Source organism: Tursiops truncatus, chromosome 9, assembly GCF_011762595.2.
Source record: "Tursiops truncatus isolate mTurTru1 chromosome 9, mTurTru1.mat.Y, whole genome shotgun sequence".
In the NCBI taxonomy this organism is placed as follows: Eukaryota; Metazoa; Chordata; class Mammalia; order Artiodactyla; family Delphinidae; genus Tursiops; species Tursiops truncatus.
The window spans coordinates 50,803,068-50,820,851 of record NC_047042.1 but is presented as its reverse complement, the minus strand read 5'-3'; the positions used below and the strand labels follow the sequence as shown (position 1 = coordinate 50,820,851).

The following is a 17,784-nucleotide window of genomic DNA, read 5'->3' as shown; positions in this document are numbered from 1 at the left end:
AATAACATTCCATTGTGTATATGTGTGTATATATAGTGTGTGTGCAGATAAATATTATTTTCTTTAACCATTAATTTGTCAGTGAACGCTTAGGTTGTTTCCATATCTTAGCTATTGTAAATAATTCTGCAATGAACATGAGGGCACATATATCTTCTTGAATTAGTGTTTTTCTTTTCTTTGGATAAATACCCAGAAGTGGGAGAATTGCTGGATCATATGGTAGTTCTATTTTTAATTTTTTGAGGTATCGCCATACTGTTTTCCATAGTGACTGCAGTAATTTACATCCTCCTCAACAGTGCACAAGGGTTCTCTTTTCTCCACATCCTTGACAGCACATGTTATTTCTTGTCTTTTTGATAATAGCTGTTCTAACAGGTGTTAGGTGATATGTCATTGTGGTTTTGATTTGCATTTCCCTGATGAGTAGTGATGTAGAGCATCTTTTCATGGCCAGCTGTATGTCTTTGGAAAAATGTCTATTCAGATCTTTTGCCCATTTTTCAATCTGATTGTTTTCTTGCTATTGAGTTGTATGAATTCTTCATATATTTTGGACTTTTAAATATATATATTAAATTTACAAAATCTCAAACATTGTCTTTTTCTAGTGTTTACAAAACCTACTACAAATCTAAAAATACTAATGAATATAATGAGTCTTGGGCTAATAGAGTCATTGACTTTCTCCAGTATTATGAGTGATTAAAAACTGATTTTATTAAACTAAGCAAGAAGTGAAAGGAAAGAAATGTTAAGAGCTAATATTTCCTATTGCCAACATCACACCCAGTTAAGACCCTTTGCAGTTGCTATTCCCTCTGCCTGTAGTACTTTTGCCCCAGATCATCTTTGCACAATTAGCTCCATTTAGGTCGCAGTCCAAAGGGTACTTTTCAGAGAGGCCTTCCCTGACAACCTGATAGAAAGTAGCTTCATGCTCCATCATAGCACCCTTCTTTAAGTTATTTGTAGCAATTAGGTTTTTCCAGAATGGATTTGTTCATTTTATTTGTTTGCTCGCTGATTTTTTTGTCTTTTCTCTCAACCAACTGGAAAGAAGGCAGAGCCCTTGTCTACTTTGTTCACTGCTACTTCCTTCGTGCTTGTCTGGCACATAGTAAGAGCTCTGTGACTAGTTTTTGAACAAATATATAAGTGAATGGGCATATTTAACTGCTTTGGGGTTCTGTGGTATATTCTTCATTGGGAGTCTCACGGTGGATTCTAACATCTAGATGATGTATGCTTGGCTTATGTACTTAACATTTTGAATGCTGAGCCAGCTATTTACTGATTGTCATTGTCCATTTAAAAACATTAAGGGGGCCCAGGCACGGAGCCGGGCCGCAGGGAATGTCCCGGGACAAGTTCGCGGAGACGCCGGCTGTACTCCGCCCGGCTCGGCTCCGCTGCTCCCTTTAGGGCCCGAGGCTCGCAGCGCTCCCAAATGGCCGAGGAGTCCTACAAAGCCGTGAAGTACTACAGCCTGGAAGAGATCCAGAAACACAACCACAGCAAGAGCATCTGGCTGATCCTGCATTACAAGGTGTACGATTTGAGCAAATTTTTGCGATGCTTGAGAATTGTCCAAAATTGTCCAACATTATCACTGGGGAGCTGCATCTGGATGACAGGTCAGAGATAACCAAGTCTTCGGAAACTCTTATTACTACTATGGATTCTAATTCCAGCTGGTGGACCAATTGGGTGATCCTAGCTATCTCAGCACTGGTTATAGCCCTGATGTATCACTCCTACACATCGGAACACTAAACATGTTCTCAGAAGCCAGTGAAAGAAAAGACTGCTTTGGTCCGGGGAGAAAGAAAGCCACCGTTAACTGCTTCAACTGAACCCTTCACCTGAAAATGATTTGAACACACCTGTTTTCCTTTCCTTCTACATTAGACACAAAACAAACCAAAAAGAACTATTCTTTCTACTCCTGAACTTTTAGTGTGTGCCTTTTTATCCATCAGCTTTGTTTTGATGTTCCACCACTATGTCATTTGCTTATTGTGGGCACAATCTTTTAAAACATACCACCATGTTTGGCTGTCTATTTGATATGTAATTGTTTTTAATGTTTGGAATCTGATTATTTGGCGGTCATTTAATGTGTTAATCTTTCAGCTCCAAGTTGTCTGTCTGATGTGAGCAGGGACGTCCTTGGATCTCTTCTTGTGCTGCTTCATCTAATTGAATAATCAGGTATTGCATGTTTCCGGTGTCGTTTTTTTTTTTTTTTTTCCCCCAAGGAAATTAAGGAAGGCCCAGAAATAATAGCTTAAAGATTTCTAGTAATTGTTCTACTTGAACAATCATATAGATGATAGAAAGAGAAAGTGGCCTGCAAGACCTAGAAAAGATACTCTATCTTTTCTTTGATTAAAAACACCAGCAACATCAACAAAAGCCTGTGAACCATGAGAGAACATTACCACTGTCCCTTCTCTCAGCTTAAACATGTCATTCTGAAGAGATTCTCAGTTATACAGTTTCTCAGGTTTTACAGACTCCTCCTTCAGAGCTGAAAACTGTTTACATGCTCCTATAAAGAAATGTTGATTCCCTAATTTGTAAAAACACATATTTGAAAGAGATTGTGGGACATTTGGAATCTGATTTTCGAAGAAATTTAGCTCTCGTGTTGGGCCATGAAGAACTTTGGTGTGGACTGATTCAGTGGACTGGTTCAGTCATCCCTTATTTGTTTATTATTCTCTGCCCAGTGCTTTTTTCTTTAAATGTTGAAACTTGAGAGATGAATTTATAGACTTGAAGTACTTTGTAGTTAGCTATGATTGTCCATTGGCCTGCTAGCCGACTGATGAGCCATGGAGTTATTCAGAAATAACTAAACACATTGGAAAGGAATTTGTTTAAATTACAGAGCATAGATTTTTATAATCAATGACATGTATCACCCTCTGCCTTTTTTGTCACTGGAAGTTAGAGCGAATGTAGGGGGGCAGTGGGGCAGCTGACTCTATCACATGGGAAAGTACCTTGCAGAGGAATCCTTTGTTTAGATTTTAATAAACATAAGCCTGGAACAAAAAAAAAATTTTTTTAAATAGAAAAATAAAAACATTAAGGGATTTTTACTACGATCAGGTTTGTTTTAAACTTTTATACGTCAAGATTTTCACTGAATAGTGCCTGTCTCTTCAAAATATCTAGACTTTGTATCTTCTGTCTTATAGTGTTATCACTTTATTTGGACCGATAATTTGAAATTAGAAACTTTGTTTTACATAGCTGTTTATCTTGTATATAGCTTGGGTTTCATATGTATGGACTGCGTAAATGATAAGAGATATATAAGTGATCATGAGACATATGACTTAAGCCTACAGGGATATGTTACTTTTGCATCCAAATAAATGAGTTTGGGCTAAGAGGTCCAGTAAGTGACTAAAACTTAGTCTAATCTAAAATAGACAAGTTATAATTAATAATATCACTTGTAAAGCTGCTTGAATTAGGCATGTCTTGCTTCACAGTTATTATACCACTGTGATATCTCAAACAGCAGACTCTATACGCCCATATTAGCAGAAAGTTTAGTGTTCGCTGGGTTGCCCACATTGAATATTTCTAAAAACCCTGGAGGAAAACTCTTATTTCCCACAATTCTCTCTCATTGTTGCTTGTCTTCATGGCCAGGCATCTTATTGCAGACGAATTCTACAATCATTCCAAAACTAGATCGTCTATCCAACGTTCCTGACTCTGCTTTGCTCATGGGCCTGTCTTAATTTCCCCAACCCAGTTACTATCAAGCAGTAACATTTAAGGGACTCTGCCAAGGAACTTGGGTATCACAAAATGGTCACAGCCAACTCTCTCATTAATTCCCACCTGTTCTTGCATTGTGAAGATTGTTTATCTTCTGCTCTCCTTTCCCTGGTCCAGCAAGTGGAACTCCAAATCCCAAATCCCTCACTCAGTTTCAATTGATATCTTTATGGAGATATCTGATAGATTGAAGTATTGGATCCAATTCTTCACCACTTCTTGTATCTACACCCTCTGCCTTATAGCTTTATATTCTCTCCTACTAAAGTCTCTGCCTCTTGACTTTGACTCGGACATGTGTTTTGCTTTGGGTTGTAGGATGTTAGCAGCTGCAATGCAAAAATTAGCTTGAAAAGTATTTATGTTGGGCTTCGCCCTTGTGCCTTTGCCATCACAATGAGAAGAATGTGTCCTGAAGAGCCCAATGGGACCAAGGAGGATGAAAGACATGAGGGAAAGACCCAGATTTGCAGATCTGCAATGTGAAGCAAAACCAACCCAGGTGACTCACAGATCCGTGAAAATAAAGAACTTTTGTTTCAGTCACTGTGTTTTGAGGTTGTTTGTTATGCACCATTATTGTGGCAAAAGCTAATTTATACAAGATGTAAGTCTTGCCATGGTAAAGTCAAATATTGACATCTTTGTGCAAAGTAGTTTGGCTACTTATGGCCCCTAGTGTCCCCATTCCAGAGTAGCGTTTTGGCTTTACTTTTGCATAATCAAAATGCATGTTAGAATTCTTTATCAAAATAAAAAGTTTTCCTATAAAACCAAAAACTACTTTTAAATGGCCACTTTTCCATCTCTGAAAAAAAAATTAAAAGCCTTGCTGAACTCTATGCTCCAGATGAAAACCCAGATTTGTCAAAAAGGTTCAGAAAAGAAGTGGTATTGGTGATGATTCTGAAAGACTGGATAGGATTTGAGTTGACAGATAAGAGATGGGAATATATTTTAAGTAAGGAGTGAAATGAACAAAATGTGATGACTAGAAAGCATGAAACTCATTCAGAACCATTTAAATCATAATTTACTTTACAAACATTTATAAATATAATTTTTAAAAAACCTTAAGTTGTAAAAAATGAAGGTAATCTATTATTGAACTCAAAGACCAATCAATACTAATAGAACTTCTTCAGGGTATTGAAGAAAGTACAAATTCAGTGAAGATTTGCCAAAAAAAAAAGGAGCTATTTTAATCAGTATGTTGAAGACGTTAAGTAGACACATTCCAATGCCAATTCTATTTCTACTTTAATCCTATTGTCCCCAATTCTCCTAGAAATTCCATTGAGATTTGCTTTGATTTATATCAGCATTCTGTATGTCATTATTTCTTGTTTCTCAGACTTAGCTTGAAGCATATTTGAATCACATGGGTTCAATATATTCCATCTACCATTTGTCTTTAGGCCCTAATACCTTGGTTTGCATGTAGCAGGTGCTCAAAATAGTTTCTGTTATTATTTTTAATTAATACTTATATTATTAGCAATAGCTAATCACATTGATTCATCACCTCAGTTGCTCTGTGAGGTGGGTACCAAATTTAAGTCAATATTTTTGGTTGAAGAAACTGAGTCATAAAGAGATTAAATGATTAAGAGATGAAGTATCAAGTCACACTGGGAGTGAGTGGCAACACCATGACTCAAGTTCAGATCTGCCTAACACCAACACCAAGCTATTTTGAGTTGAACTGATGCACATGGTTTGAAAGACCATATGGAAACTACTGTATACAAGCCATGGCCAAATATCATTGCAATACAAAGAGATGTGTTATACATTATATAAATGTATGTTTGTGAATGTATATATACAGGGTGATTTGCCTTTCTCACTTCCTGATGATAAAACTTGAAGAATAATTGTTTCTGTGACACATGAACTGCAAATGTATTTTTTCCATTTTGCAGACCCTGGAATGCTCATTTACCTCTCTTCAGCTTGGGAGTTACAATGCGTTCATAGCTAGCAAGAGTGAGCTACTGCTGCCTTAGACTCAGTGCTTAAAGAATCTCATAAAAAATTGAAATTCCTACCTTTATTCAAGCTTGTCAGGAAATCTCCCTATAGCCCTTTGTATTTGAAAATGCATTATAGTTTTTTTAAAGCACGTGGGAAATGGTTTTACATTTTTTCAGTTGCACATAAAATCACGTTATGAGCTGCCAAATGAAAACTGAGAAAGCTCAGTGAATGGGGATGCCTCCTTCAAAATCTCCTATGTGAACTAGAGGTGCCATGTTCTCTGCTTACATGGCTAATATGGTTACTTTATCTCTTCATTTCACCCCTAACTAGAAATTAGGAATTCTTTAAGACATACCCATTAGTTAAAGTGAGACATAACCAGTGCTTACTAGCAGAAAGGAAACAATGAATATCCCTCCAAAAGCTATTCTCACACAGGAAGGGTTGAGAACTGAAATGGAGCTGTATTGGAGCCAAGGTTTTTTATGCTATTAAAATTAGTCTGGTATTAATCTAAACTAGACTATTTTAAGTTAAGATGTTTATTGTAATCCCCAGGACAACCACTAAGAAACTAACTCCAAAAATACAGTAAAATAGACAACAATGGCACACTAAAAAATATCTATTTAACACAAAAGAAAGCAGTGACAGATCAGCCAAAGAATAAAAAAGATAAGACATAGAAAACAAATAGAAAACGGCAGCTCTAAATCCTACCTTGTCAGTAATTACATTAAATACAAATGGATTAAACATGTCAATTAAAAGCTAGAGGTAGGGGTGAAGTAAGTCAGAAAGAGAAAAACAAATACAGTATGCTAACAAATATATATGGAATCTAGGGGAAAAAAATGGTTCTGAAGAACCTAGGGGAAGGACAGGAATAAAGACGCAGATGTAGAGAATGGACTTGAGGACATGGGGAGTGGGAAGGGTAAGCTGGGACGAAGTGAGAGAGTGGCATGGACATATATACACTACCAAATGTAAAACAGATAGCTAGTGGGAAGCAGCTTCAAAGCACAGGGAGATCAGCTCGGTGCTTTGTGACCACCTAGAGGGGTGAGATTGGGAGGGAGACACAAGAACGAGGAGACATGGGGATATATGTATATGTATAGCTGATTCACTTTGTTATAAAGCAGAAACTAACACACCATTGTAAAGCAATTATACTCCAATGAAGATGTAAAAGAAAAAAAAAAGCTAGAAGTAGAACAGATTTAAAAAAATAATCCAACTGCTTGGTGCCTACAGAAGACACACTTTATACTCAAGGATACAAACAGATTGGATGGAAAAACTACACCATGCAAGCAATAACCAACAGAAAGCTGGAGTGGCTATATTAACATCAGAAAGAAAAAATAGACTTTAAGACAAAATCTGTTACCAGACATAAAAAATATTATAAAAGTTTCAATCTATGGTCAATCTGTCAGGAAGACATAACAATTATAAACATATATGCATCTGACAACAGAACCCAAAGTACATAAGCAAAAATGGACAGAACTGAAGGGAGATAGACAATTCAGCAATCATAGTTGGGGAGGCCTCAACATCCCATTTCCAGTGAAGGACAGAATAGGCAGAGGGTCAATACGAAAATGTAAGACTTGACCAACACTATAAACCAACTAACTAGACCTATCAGACATATATAGAACATTCCAATCAACAGCAGCAAAATACACATTCTTCTCAAAGTCACATGGAACAGTCTCCAGGATAGACCACATGTTAGCCATAAACAAGTCTCAGTACATTAAAGAGGACTGAAATCATACAAAGTATATTCTCTGACTGCAATGGAATTAAATTAGAAAAAAATATTAGGAGGAAATTTGGAAAATTCACAATTATACGGAAATTTTTAAAAACACACTCCTAAAAAACCAATGGGTCAAAGGTGAAATCATAAGGGAAAGTAGAAACTACTTTGATAAAGTATACATCATGTTGAAAACTATGGGATACAGCTAAGTCAGTGCTTAGAAGAAAATTTATAGCTCTAAAGACTTATATTTAAAAAGAAAGATCTCAAATCTATAGCTAAACTTCCACCTTAGGAAACAAGAAACAGAAGAGTAAACCCAAAACAAGCAGAAGGAAGAAAGAAGACGATTTTTCAAATGTAAAGAGAATTAGTGATTTTTCTATAAACTCTTAGTGAAATTTTTCATTTGAAGAGCTAACTGTAGTTTATAAGTACAGAGATTATTATAAATTTTATTTAATGATTATAAAAGTAATACTTGAAAATTGCCTAGAAGTATTTAAAATATCACAACCTAGAGTCACTCATCATTACCATTTTGGTACATTCCCTTCCAATCTTTATTCTAGGCCCAATGAATAAAACCTATATAGTGGACAGGATATATATACATGTCTCTCTATATTTTTTCACTCAATAGTTAATTGTAAATTTCCCTGGTTATTAATATTTCTTTGAGATATTTTCAATGGCTGTATAATAATGTCCCCTGCACATACAACTTAATTTATTGAACCATTTCTATATTTTTGGACATTTAGATTGCTTTTAATTTTTTTTCTTAGAATAAAGGTCTACATGTGGGATTACTAGGTCAAAGATCAAACTTTTTTAAAGCTTTCGACTATTGTGATTTGCTTTTTAGAAAGAACGTACCAATTTACATTACCACTAGCAGTGTACTAGAATACCTGTGGAGATAATATTGTCTGAATCCAAATTTAGTCACATAATTTGACAAGTACTAATATATTTACAGAATCAAAAATTTTAAATGTTTAAAGTCAAGGTCATTCCAGAAAATTTAGGGCATGATTTTTTTTTTTTTTTTTTTTCAGTACGCGGGCCTTTCACTGTTGTGGCCTCCCCCGTTGCGGAGCACAGGCTCCAGACGCGCAGGCTCAGCGGCCATGGCTCACGGGCCCAGCCGCTCCGCGGCATGTGGGATCTTCCCGGACCGGGGCACGAACCCGTGTCCCCTGCATCGACAGGCGGACTCTCAACCACTGCGCCACCAGGGAAGCCCATAGGGCATGATTTTAAAAATCAATAAAGTAATTATTGCTTTCCTTTTCCCAGATGACCAAAATACTACTAAATTGAGTTAAAATGTTTTGCTATATCTACTTATTAAATCTAGAGGTGGAATTTAGAGTCTTTGTGTTCAACCCCCTAAATTTACAGACCAGTGAACTCAAGCCTTGTGAGTAGCGTACATCTTGTAGCTATGTTCATGACTTAGCCAAAGTCCAGTGCACTTTGATTTTAAACAATATTTTTAAAAAATACAAGTAAATGTGAATACACTCCTGTGAAAATTCAAACATTACAGAGATAAATATAGATATCCCTATCGTTCATCTATCATCTATCTATCTATCATCTATCTGCTTATCAAGAAAGATAAAGTGAATATCCCCTCCATCCTCTATCCTCAATTTCACTCTACTTCTCAAAGATTTAGTGAGGATCCTTCCAGACATTTTAAAAATTCTTAAACTATAAGGTTCCATTTAAATGTTTATTTTAGTATATCTTCAACTTGTTTTGTTTTTTTTTTTTCTTGTCTTTTTTTCACTTAACCATATGTTCTGGGGATATTTTCATATCAGCACATAGAGATCTGCCCGTATTTGTATTTTTAACTGCTAACACAGACATAATTTACTTAAAAATCCTTTTTTGAGGTGTATTTCATTTGTTTTAATCTCTTGCTTTCATAAATGATGCTGCAATGAACATCTCTGGACATACACTTCCATACAAATGTGCAAGTTTTCTGTAGGATAGATAATCAAAGGTCAAATTTCTGCGTTAGTAGGTTTGCATACACAGTTGTCCCTCAGTATCCATGGGGGATTTGCTCCAGGACCCATCAGGATACCAAAATTTGTGGATGCTCAAGACCCTTATAAAAAATGGTGTAGTATTTGAATATAACATAGGCATGTCCTCCCATATACTTTAAATCACCTCTAGTTTACTTATAACACCTAATACAATGTAAATGGTATGTATATAGTTGTAAACACAATGTACATGCTATATAAATAGTTGCCAGTGTGGCAAAGTCAAATTTTGCTTTTTGGATTTTCTGAAATTAAAATTTTTTTCCGCATATTTTCAATTCGAGGTTGGTTGAACTTACAGATGCAGAAATCTGTGAATACGGAGGGCTGATTGTACTTCCAAACTCTCCTTCAAATAGATTAGACTATCACCATTAATATGATAGGCAGAATATGCCCCCTCCCAAAGATGTCCACGTCCTAATTCTGAGAACCTGGAAATATGCTACCTTATCTGGCAAAAGGGACTTTGTAGATGTGACTAAGGTTAAAGACCTTGAGATGGGGAGATTATCCTGGATTATCTGATTGGGTCCAACCTAATCACATGAATCTTTAAAAGCAGAGAATCTTTCCCAGCTGTGGTCACAGAGAGATGTGACTACAGCAGAAGAATGATCAAAGAAAATGCAACATTGCTGTGTTTAAAGATGGACGAAGGAGTCCAGGTATGCTGGTTTCCTCTAGAAGCTGGAAAAAGCAAGGAAATGGATCCTCCTCAGAGGTGCCAGAAAGGAATGCAGCCCCATCTGACACCTTGATCTTAGCCCAGTGAGACTCTTATTGGACTTCTAACCAACATAAGGTAATAAATTTGTGTTGTTTTAAGCAACTAAGTTTGTGGCAATTTGTAACTGCAGCAACAGAAAAAATATGTAATTTAAGAGAATATCCATTCCTTGAAATCCTCAACATTAGGTATTTATCATTGTTTTTAACTTTTGCAAGTCTGATAATCAAAAATGGTGAGCCACTATTGGTTTCATTTGAATTTCTCTGATTCCTGATGAGGCTCAGCTTCTTCTCATAAATTCTTAACCTTTTGAATTTCTTTTGTGACTTGGCAGAGACTAACCTAGTATCATTCTTCTTTTGGATTGTTTGGCATTTCTGATTGATTGGTAGAGTCTCTTTTATATTTTTACATTCTGATATCAGTATTTTATAGCCTTTGCTTGTTACAAGTGTGCCAAATATTGTTTCCTAATTTGTCACTTTACTTGATCGGAGTTGCTTGACCTGCCTCACAATTTCCTAGCTCATCACTCAGTGCTGTCTGTGGGTAAACACTGCCTGCAAGTACCCTACACTAGTTATTGAAATGGGAACCATCTGTGCTGGTGGACTCTCCCAAGGCTGAATAGATAAAAATACTGCCTAACTCTGTGGAGGAGAATTTTGCTTGTCTGTTTGTTTGTTTATTTGTTCATCTGTCTGTTAATGGAAAGGTAGAACATAATGGTGAAGGATGCTCTCTTAAGGAAAGAATCCACAAATCCTATAAAATCAATGAACTAAAGTTGACAGATTGATTCAGATGATAGACTTTTTTCCCTTCATATACTACATGACCTATTGTACTGAACAGCTGAGCCCTTGGCCAACATGTGTTTAAAGCCAGCCCTATTTTGTTCTCACTCTATTCTGTTCTCCCTAAATCAAAACTTTAAAAAGGAAATGTCTTGGGAACCTAGGAGAGTCAGTTACATTTAAAACACAATACATGACTAAAAAGATTAAAAACTAAAGCTAATATTTACTTATGGATTACTATGTGCTAAGCTTCTCACTGAATCCTCACAGCAATTTCATAAGAGGGGTATGGTTATTCAGTTATATAGATGAGAGAACTGAGGCTCAGAGAGGCAAGCAACTTGCCCAAGATGGCATTAAATTATAGAACCTGAACTTGAACCAGATCTGACTCAAAAGTCTTAACCACTATAACTATGCCAGAAATCACACCTGATATCAGACGTCACATCTGATATCAGACGTCACATCTGAGTCTTAACTATCCTACAATAAAAACTTTCCAGTAATCTGAATTAGTAAAACATTCTGAATTACACTTTGTTTAATTACTCGAGGATATACACAGAAATGAGGAACCAGGCTATAGTGTCCAGTAGAAGAGGATTTAAAAAAAATACTTGATTGAATAGACAGCAGTGATTTATCATTAGTCACTGGCTTATCAGTTGATTACCTGTTGACGGATGTTTCTGAAATAGTGAAGGTGCTTGAAAAGTAGCTTTCCCCTTTCCTCTGCAATCTTATTTACCCTATAATTTGCAAAGTAAATCTTTTATTCAAAGGTAGTAAATACAGGAACTTCATTATAGCTCCTATCTGATTTATCTCAAATGCAGGATTTGTGAATGGTTTAACTGTTAGGTCTTGCATTCCTGATTCCTGGTTTCTCTTTGACGGACCTACTGGGGGGTGGCAGTGGGGGCTGATGGGGAGAAGGCAGTCAGCAGCAAGTGTGACAGACAGAGTGCACTGACTGCTTTCTGGAGAGAAAGATCCATTCTGGGGGCATTTACCGCCCGTTCAGAAGCTGTCAGAAAGCCTGGGGCTGGCCTTACCCTCCAGTCCTCCTGCCCTGAGGGGCTCCAGGACGAGCGCACACAGAGCCACTTCAGCACGCACCCTGGCCTCTACATTCCCTTCACTTATCTCACAAAATATAAGCGTCTCTGCTCCCAGAAAAGGTTGAATCAGCCTCTTCAGTAAAAATTCCTTTCCCGGTATCTTTCCAGAAAAAATTAACTACTTTGTTGCCAAGAAAGACCTATGCCACATTTTGACAAAATAATGGAAAAATGTGCCTCTGTGTGTGTGTGTCTGTGTTCTTTTAAATCTTGAAAAGGGCACCTGATTAGAGGTGAGATAGGACTCCTGGTTTGCTGTTTGTTTTTTATACCATTTTCTGGAGTCCCAACCTTTGCATTTTTCAATTACAATAATAACCCACTTCCTAATGTTATTGTTATTAAAGATATCCAGTGTGTAGTAGATACTGGTTGTTTAGTAGAAGTCCTCCCTGTGGGGAACCAGTGGCCCCCAGTCTGAGCCCACACTTGTGCTCCCACTGCTCCCAGAGATGGAATCAGGAGCTTCACCTGCCGCTGAGAATGAGCCCTGGCCCCTCGACCCAAGTCATCGCTTCAGGAAAAGGCTTGATCCCTAACAGGAGTGGGACGGAAATGTCAGAGTCCTATCTGTGCTTCCTGCGGGACGTGGCAAGAAATTCTCTTACTCTGAAGTTAGATTACCAGTGGCCATATTTTTGAGCTGCATGAGGGAGGAGGCTGTCTAGGATGAAAAAGAATGAGGACGAAACATGGAGGGAGGCAGAATCAGTGGGAGACAATGAGAACATTGCCTGAGCCCCCAGATCCAGCCACCTCTTGGGCCAACTGTACCTGTGGGTTCCCACTGATGGGAGCCAAACAATTCCTTCTGGCTTATGCTAGTTCCTCCTCATTCTGTCACTTTTGACTAAGGAGTCCGAGTAAAGCTTTCTTCCGTGCATATTCAAATACCTATTTCTCCCTTCCCCGCTTTTACAAAGTAGGATCAGCCTACACATCTTTACAATTTGCTTTTTCACTTAATGCGTCATTGACATCATTGACGCTTTTCCAGGTGGTATATATAGAGCAACTTCATTCTTCTGAGAACAGCAGAGCATGCCATACAAATGCATCATCCCTCTATTTATTTTTACACTATTCATTGGTGAGTGGACATTTTGTTGGTTTCTCAGTTTCTGATTTTCAACCCAGCCTGTAATGTATGTCTTAATAAAAATATCTTTAGGCACTTGGGTAGGTATTTTTATAAGATAAATTCGTGGCAATGGCATTTCTGGGTCAATCATTTAATGGAATTTTTCATAGAAATTACCAAATTGCCCTCCAAGAAAGTTGTGTAAATACTAGGCTCACAGCAACAGCATACATGAAAGGGGCCCTTTTTCCACACCCTCACCAAGGTGTGGGGTATTATTACTCTTTTCATATTTTTGGCAATCTCTGACATAAATATGTATCTCATTTTTTCAGATATGATCTTTAAATGTTAGTCGGTTGAGACTCTTTCCTTCTGCTTAATGGTTATGTGTGTTTATCTGGGACTTGTATGTACCCCTTGCCTAAATTCTGCTGGGGTCTTCATGTTTTCCCTGGATCCGTGACAGTTCATCATATATTAAGTGTATCAATCAAGCTCTTAATATAGTTTGCCACTTTTTTCTAATTTGTCTCATTTTTTAAAATTCTAATTTATGATGTCTTCTGTCAGGCAAAATTTTTAATTTTCACATAGCCAAATATATAAATATTTTCCTTTTTTATTCATTAAAAAAACTCTCAATAATGTTGTGAATCTACTCCACTTATTCCCAAATATTTTAATAGCCACCTATAATGAATTCAATTTTGTTGGATAGAAGATTGTGTGTTAACACTTTCAGGCTATTAGATGTAATTAGTAATAATTTTGTGAGGAAATTACTATATGTTTCACACTGGCCTCTCACTGTTGTGGCCTCTCCTGTTGCGGAGCACAGGCTCTGGACGCGCAGGATCAGCGGCCATGGCTCACAGGCCCAGCCGCTTCGCGGCATGCAGGATCCTCCCAGACCCGGGGCACGAACCTGTGTCCCCTGCATTGGCAGGCAGACTCTCAACCACTGCGCCACCACGGAAGTCCTATATGTCTCTTTTAAAACTGTTCTATTTCAATGTATGTGGTGATTTTTCACTCTGAAAAATTTGTTTGTAGCCCACCTTTCAATTAAGTAATGATTAAGAGTTGAGATGAGGGCTAAGGGGTTGGGTTCTAGCCCATCTTTGCCACCATCTTGGTGAATGACCTTGGGTGAATCATGTCAGCCCTCAGGTTTCATGTTCTCCGTCTTGAAAGGACAGGGTTGGATGAAATAAGCTTTGAAAACCTTTCTAGCACCAAACTTTCAAGAGACTATTAATTCTTTGCTCGTATCTTTATTTAAATCTTGTACTAAGTGATAAATCATTTTCTAATACACAGTGAGTAGTATTCCACAGTTTTTTTTTTAAGAGTTTTTTTTGGGAGGGGTATAGGAAGGAAATTATATTTATTAAGTGCCTATCAGGTCCTAGGCACTGTACATGTATTGTTTTATTTAGTTTCCACAATAAACTTTCGAGATGGAAGATGTAATCCCATTTTACAAATGAGGAAACCATAGTCCACTGAGGTTAAGTGATGGAACAACTGGGTAGCCTTATGCAAAAATGCAATAAAATATACCTTGCCTCTTAACTGATATCACACATAAAATTTAACTCAACGTGGCTCATAGTCCTAAATGTCAGAGCTAAAACTATAAAACTTCTAGAAGAAAACATAGGAGAAAATCTTAGCGACCTTGAATTTGGTAAAGACTTTACAACATGACACTGAAAGCACAGCCCCAAAAGAAAAAAATCAGTAAATGAGACTGTATCAAAAGTTAAAAGTTTTGCTCTTCAAACAGCACTGTTATGAAAGCCACAGCCTAGAAGAAAATATTTACAAGATATATATCTGACAAAGGAATTGTGTCTAAGCTATATAAAGAACTCATGACTAATTAACAAGATAAGCAACCCAGTGAAAATTGGTAAAATTTGAACAGACACTTCACTAAAGAAGAAATATTGATGCCAAATAAAAACATGAAAAGAAGTTCAACATCATTATCCATCAGGGGAATGCAAATCAAAACCACAATGAGAGGGCTTCCCTCGTGGCGCAGTGGTTGGGGGTCCGCCTGCCGATGCAGGGGACACGGGTTCGTACCCCGGTCCGGGAATATCCCACATGCCGCGGAGCGGCTGGGCCCGTGAGCCATGGCCGCTGAGCCTGTGCGCGTCCGGAGCCTGTGCTCCGCAACGGGAGAGGCCACAACAGTGAGAGGCCCGCGTACCGCAGAAAAAAAAACAAAACCACAATGAGATATCACTTCACACGCATTAGAAGAGTTAAAACTGAAAGAAGCTGACTGTACCAAGTACTGGGGAGGATAAGAAGGAGCCAGAAATCTCATACACTGCTGGTGGAAGTGAGAAAGGGTACAACTGCTTTGGAAAACTGGCGGTTTCTTAAAAATTTAAATGTACACTTAACTACAACTCAAGGGAAAAGAAATCATATGTTTATACAAAGATTTGTACATAAATGTTCATAGCAGCTTTATGAATAAAAACTGTAAACATCTCAAATGAGCATCAACAGATAAATGGATAAACAAACTCTGGTATATCCATAAAAGGAAATTAAATAAATAAATAGAAATATCTGGAATAAGTAGAATAAAAAGGGATAAATAATAATAAAAAGGAATAAAATACTGATACATACAACAACACAGATGAATCTCAGAATAATTAGGCTGAGTGAAAGAAGCCAGACAAAAGAGAGTAGATATGGAATGATTCCATTTATATAAAATCTTGTAACAGAATCTATAGTGACAGAAAGCAAATTCGTGGTTGTCTGGGGAGGGACGAATTACAGAGGGGCATGAGGAAACTTTTGGGGGTGATAGATGTATTCACAATATTGATTGTGGTGATGATTTCATGGATGTTTACATCCAACAAACATTAAATTGTACACTTAAATATATGCAGCTTTATTTAGGTCTATTTTATCCACAATAAACTTGTAAAATGGATATATTCAGAGAGAATTTCTCTGATGCATCGTAACAGATAAATTAATAATGAAGACAACTAACATCAACTGCTTTTAAACCACAGATTTTGCCAAATTTCTAGCCTTTTTTTTTTAAGTTTTTAATGGACAGCTTAGTTACTTATGTACACTTCTTAATCATGGCCTGTATATACCAGTGTTCCCATGTCATATATACCTTGTCTTAAAATTTTTGATTAACCCCAGAATGACTTTCGCTGCTATCACCCAAAGTAGTGAGAAATTAATTTCTTAGGCATAGAGAGGAATGTTGGGTGTGTAGGATCTTTTTTTTTTAATCTAGAAAATAAAAAGCGTTCTTAGGAGTCTTTGCCTAAGATGTTATCTTAGAATAATTTCACTCTGGTATTGTTTGCAAAAAAAAAAGTGTTTTCATTTTCTTGAAAAATGAAACTTCTTACCTTTGATAATCAGATTTTTTAAACATAAACATAACCTCTCCCATCCTGTTCTTGAACTGATGATTTGTAAGCAAACATCTCATAATCTTTAAGTTCAAATGAGAGCCGCCTCAAGGCAGTCATGCATGAGGACACATGTATTATGTCTTCCACTGGTACTGCCCTTTCTCTAAACATTTTCAGAATTTCTCTTTGGTAGAGTCGTCTCTGAGCCAAAAGAAAAATTGGTCTCTTCATTATAGTTACAAATCAACCAAAATATTATTACAAAGTTTTATAACCCACTCTATCTACCAGGCCTGGTTCCACATAATTTCAGACTATTTTCAAAAATTCTCCCAAATTAATTCCCCCAAACAAAAAGTTGCAACAATATTTTGGAAAACTTCTACTCTTACTTGACTAGTAGGTTGCTTGACCAATACCCTGATGCAGGGACATGTCTTTTTATTTTCAACAATAAAGAAACAGGGCATTTTACCTTTGACATTTAAAACTGTCATTACTACGTTAGTTCTTCATGGAGAAACCAAGACTTAAAATACATATACAATAATATAATGTTAATAAAAATAGACGCTGCCTACATACTAAGGTCATTTTAGTTAACTGTCATAATTTAAATATTAGAAAATTAATTTTTCTTGATCCAAATTAGTGAAACCTTAAAAACGATTGTCTCAGTAGAATATCATTTAAGAGGACAATGTCATTTTCAGACATGTTCTGAAATACTAACTCATTTTGTAGTAGAATTACAGAATAACATTTATTTTTTAACATCTTTATTGGAGTATAATTGCTTTATAATGGTGTGTAAGTTTCTGCTGTATAACAAAATGAATCAGAAATACATATACATATATCCCCATATCTCCTCCCTCTCACCTTCCTTATCCCACCCCTCTAGGTGGACAAAAAGCACCGAGCTCATCTCCCTGTGCTATGTGGCTGCTTCCCACTACCTATCTATTTTACACTTGGTAGT

General features: G+C 36.9%; 1 protein-coding gene and 1 pseudogene across 2 annotated transcripts in view; one reads left to right on the top strand and one right to left on the bottom strand.

Moving 5' to 3' along the window:
• MTERF1 (mitochondrial transcription termination factor 1) overlaps window positions 1-17,784 on the bottom strand; it is a 603,361-nt gene that overhangs the window by 140,877 nt on the left and 444,700 nt on the right. The window lies entirely within an intron of this gene.
• LOC117313594 (cytochrome b5 pseudogene) lies at window positions 1,272-1,779 on the top strand (annotated as a pseudogene).